Source organism: Sinocyclocheilus anshuiensis, unplaced genomic scaffold, assembly GCF_001515605.1.
Source record: "Sinocyclocheilus anshuiensis isolate Anshui unplaced genomic scaffold, SAMN03320099.WGS_v1.1 scaffold1425, whole genome shotgun sequence".
Lineage (NCBI taxonomy): Eukaryota > Metazoa > Chordata > Actinopteri > Cypriniformes > Cyprinidae > Sinocyclocheilus > Sinocyclocheilus anshuiensis.
The window spans coordinates 231,143-236,398 of NW_015551044.1; the positions used below are offsets into that span (position 1 = coordinate 231,143).

At 35.1% G+C, this 5,256-nt stretch overlaps 1 pseudogene; it reads right to left on the bottom strand.

Annotated features, from left to right (window-relative positions):
- Window positions 1-3,545: 3,545 nt before the first annotated feature.
- LOC107661617 (titin-like) overlaps window positions 3,546-5,256 on the bottom strand; it is a 76,374-nt pseudogene continuing 74,663 nt past the window's right edge.

A 5,256-nucleotide genomic window follows, 5' to 3' on the forward strand; every position in this document is an offset into this window, starting at 1 on the left:
CTCGGTCGGGTGTAGACACGGTGTAACGTTGGTTTTGCTTTGTTTCACAGAACTAATCGTTGCCTGGGTTGCGTACATATGTGTGGGGCGGAGCTATCAAAATGTTTACAGTATGACCGGAAGCCAATGCTGCTTCAGGCCCCCAGAAATTCACAGAAGTGGAGAAATGTACCCTGATGGAAATATTCATGGCTGTTCCAGTCCTCAACCCAGAGTTGTTTAATAGAAATAATAGATAGATAAGATGGATAGATAACATAGGATGATAAGATAAGATAGACATAAGATAAGATTAGATAGGATAGACAAAAGATAGACATATAAGATAAGAGAGACATATAAGATAAGATAGACATAAGATAAGATAGACATATAAGGTAGATAGGATAGGTCAGATAGATATTAAAAATTTAAAGATTTTTTAGATAAATTAAAGATTTAAAATAAATATTTATTACTTTTTTGTGTTGCTTTCAGATGCTGGATAACATGATCATCAGCGCTTACTAAGAATATTGTATACTAGTAGAATAAACAAACAAATCGCAGAATTTGTGTTAATTTTTTCAGTTTAACTTGTTATACTGATTTTTTTAATTAAAATTATATAATTAAAAAAGGTTTTAAATAGAAAAACACATTCACATAACACGTATCTGCTTATTCTCTTTCCCACTTAAATATAATTTTAAAATATATTTTCTATAACAACAGTATGATTTCTACATTGCTTTATGGAGAGTGGGCTTTAAATGCACATTCCAAGGAGAAACATGAATAAAAAGGTATGAATGGTCAGTGATATTTAAGAGACAGCATAGGGAACCATTGTACCATCTCCTTTATGGTAAGTACCTCATGCTTATCTTCATATTTTACTCTTATTTTCTTCATAATTCTGTTTGTTGGTTGGACCGCGTGACTTTGGCATTCATGCCATATAACTACTCATACAGTTTCAAAAACTGCACCTCAGATTTTTTGCATAGGTGTATACATTTACAGAAAAGGACCCCAGATTTGGGTGTTTTTATGTGATTTTTCTCCTTTTAATTTTTGTAGACAGTTTGTTTTACATTTTCATAGCTAATGTTTCTCACCTGCACAGATTTGAACCCTGTATGTAACAAAGCCAACTTGAGGAGAGGGAAGGAACCCGTTTTTAAATTGAGGGTAGTAGTAGTAAAATGTGCAGTTTCTGTTGCACCACAAGGGGTCGCAATGTTTCTAGGTTTACACCAATTTGCCTTGCCCCAGTTTTAGGGCCAAGCAACTGTATATTATACTCCCTAAAACAGAACTGTGCAGGTCCACACAATGTGTGGCCAAAAACCTCAGTAAAAACCTTTAGAGATTTACACAGAAAAGCTTTACGACTCAAATTTCAGCAGTTCAGTTCGGTTCAATCTTATTATCCTGTGAAATGCAGTTTTTATTTGTGTTGATAGGAGGTTTTGTGGTGGACCCATGATAGAGAGATGGTACTTTTACATTTACCTACATTTGCAATAAGTTTATTTTAAATGGTGTATGCTATTATTTATTTGCTATTGTTTGAAATCGTTATGTGTTAAATAAGGTAATTTAGCCACTCACATTCCCACAGTCACCTATTATGACCTGTTAGAATGAGCTTCATGGTTCTAATCATGTTTCTATCTAAAGGTGGTGAGAATGAAGCTTTGGACTCATAAAGACCCATCTTGACGTATCCTCCCTGTGTGCACTATTGATATTCTGAGGAAGGTAATCAATGCCCGCTGACTAAGGTAAAAGCTTGATCCTCTCAGGTGCAGGACACTCTGCTGCTGTGACGTGACGCAGCATTTTTCTCTCATCAGAAAGATGCCAGGTCAGCAAATTTTGCTTTTGTTGTAATTTTGCATTATTGGAGCAGCATCCTGTTTGTTGTCTCACTGGCTCGGGTGTCATTTTCAGATATTTCATAAAGCCGGTGAACGCATAGACCAGAGTAAATATAAAACTCTCTCTGGGTTCCTCTACGACTGTTATATAAGAGCCAGTAGAAGATTTGATTGGGTCACTCGTACCATGCTGTCTTAATATAGTGGAGGAAATAACTCAGATATTTCTGAGTATCTGAAACTCATTTTTACAGATAGAAATCATATTAGGTAGCTTCTGAAGTCACAATATGATAATAAAATGAATTTTAAATAATTTTGTTTGCAGATTTAAGTGCATGCTGCAGTTTTCGTTGTTGCCCGTTCTTTACTAATTTGTAAAATCATAAACTGACAATTAATTAAGAAATATTCCATGTCTTTCTGTTTTTTTCTCCTTTTAAAATCAAATTATTACAAACAAGGCAATTTCTTGGAGATATTGGTTTTGTTTGTTATCAATTATACAGTATATTTGAATGATGGAAATCATATTAGTTGACATATGTGACCCTGGAGCACAAAAGCAGTCTTAAGTCACTGGGGTATATATTTGTAGCAATAGCCAAAAATACATTGTATGGGTCAAAATTATTGATTTTCTTTTATGCCAAAAATCATTAGGATATTAAGTAAAGATCATGTTCCATGAAGATATTTCATTTGGACAACTTTAAAGGTGATTTTCTCAATATGTTGATTTTTTTGCTCCCTCAGATTCCAGATTTTCAAATAGTTGTATCTCAGCCAAATAGTGTCTGATCCTAACAAACCATATATCAATAGAAAGCTTATTTATTCAGGTTTCAGATGATGTATAAATCTCAATTTCGAAAAATTGACCCTTATGACTGGTTTTGGGGTCCAAGGTCACAATATTAGCTTTTAATAATAAATAATAATAATAATAAATTAAGTGAATTTTAAATCATTTTACCTGTTGGTTTAAGTGCATGTTGCAATTTTTCTTAATGTCCTTGGTGCTGCACTAGTTTGTAAAGTGCTGAACTAACAATTATTTTTTTCCCCCTTTTTCAAATAAAATTATATTTGTTTAATTTGTTATAAAGTATAGTTTTTACTTTTTCGCCAAATATCACTTTCTATAATCTTAATCTTTTGTAAAATGCTTTTAACTAACCAAAGCCATTTCCTTAATGACATCATCCAATAGGAAGTGTGACATCATCTTGGAGGGAAAACAACAGCATTAACACCAGTGAGTATTTTGTGGTATTATTAGCTGTTTGATGAAATATGGTTTGAACAATATTTCATGAACAGTATTACATATTGTTTGATGAAATTACTCTAATCTGTAGGACAATATCAAAACATACCAGTATCAAAAAAAGAACTCAGTTACACCCTCATGTACATTAACGCTCTTTATTTCCACCCTCTTCTCTTTTTTGCCATTACTGTTAATAATTTTAGGTTTCCCTTTTATAGTGAAGAAAAACATTTTATTCCTTTTTACAGTAATATTTTTTAAATTACAACACAAGCATATTTATTTCTTAAACGTTACAGTTCATAAAGAGTGAGTTTTAAAATTGGAATAAATTGGAATTATGCTTAAATTATGTGTTTTTAAAGTTATTGCTATGAAATGTGATTTTATGTGGTGCTGAAGAAATGATCCACACAGAAACAACTCAAACATGGCCAAGTAACAGTCACATTTACTGTAATGTTTACAGTGTCATAAAATTTCATTCAGTTCTTTTAGTTTTGTAAATCTGTTCACCATAAAGTGTAATAAACCCCATCCCATACATTTCAGTTGAGTTTGCCATCTAATAAATAAATTCTGCTTGGTATATTTAGTGCATAAATTCATCCTCTGTAATACCTGACAGTGTAAACTCTACCTTATAGACTCTCGTACTATAGTGTGCTGTAAAGTTTACAGTGTAATAAAACACTGTATTTTTTAAAACAAAAATATTCTCTACCAAAAATAGTCAAATAATGTGGGTTTATAATAATTCCATTTGATTAGATATCTTCTTTTGTGAGTTGAATAGCGTGTTCGTGTTCCGAATACTTCGTAAATATCAATGATCTCTAACTGGCGACAGACATTCCTATAACAACCAGCAGTACAGTGCCTAAAATCTTAATAGTCATGATATAACAAATATCACAATAATATCATAGTCTTTGCTTTTTAGCGAATAACAGTGAGCGCTCGTTACATACATCTGAATGTTAAAAACTGCAGCGAGGGAGTGTAAAAAAACCCGTGAAGCTGGACCTTTCCTAAAAACATCGTACAGTCTCCGATCACTGTGAGGACACGCCCCCTACATTGACCAATCAGAGTGAAGGAAGTGGGGTTTGTATTACATTTCGCAGCTATTGCACAAGAAGCTCACTTGTTGATATTGTGTGTGTAGTGTATGTGTTTTTGGTATTATTCATCCTCAGCGTATATGAGGTGCACATTGAGTTCCATTGATTTCCAGCTCCTCCAGAGTCTTTGTTTCTCGTTCTTGTTGTCCTGCAGGGCGTTCTGCACCCTGTAGAAGGCGATGCTGAGCATCTGGCCCTCTCGGTGCCCGCTGGTGGGGAAGCAGGGGTCTCTCAGGAGGCGGCGGAGCCCAGCAGGGTGGCGAGGAGCGGGCAGAGCAGAAGTGCCAGGCTCAGCGTGAGTGCGCTGGCACTGTTGCACTTTTTGCCTCCTTCGCAGCGCGACTGTTGGCACAAAACACCCTTAAAGTCCGGTGGACAGCTACAGCGCTGATTCTGAGCGCACGTCCCCCCGTTCTGACACAAGAGTAACTCATCGTCGCACACGTTCGCTGTGGAGAACATGAGGAAAAAGTTATGTTCAAGCAAATACACCGTTTTTCTCTAAGACTAGTTTGGAATAATTAAGATTTTTTTTTAATTCTCTGCATTTATTTGATCAAAAATACAGTAATATTGTGAAATATTATTACAATTTAAAATAGCTATTTTCTATTTTAAAGGGGTCATATGACGTTGCTAAAAAAGAACATTATTTTGTGTATTTGGTGTAATGTGTTTATGCGGTTTAAGGTTCAAAAAACACATTATTTTCCACATACTGTACATTATTGTTTCTCTATGCCCCGCCTTTCTGAAACGCGTCGACTTTTACAAAGCTCATCGCTCATCGAGGTGTGCTCTGATTGGCCAGCTATCTAGTGTGTTGTGATTGGCCGAATACCTCAAGCGTGAGACGGAAATGTTACGCCCCTCACCATACTGTGATGCCGTGTCCCGGAGCGATGAGACAAAAACATTAAAACCCATTATAAACGAGGGATTTGTTGCATCCAGTGGGGACATAATTACTGATTATAATGACTTATACTGTCTT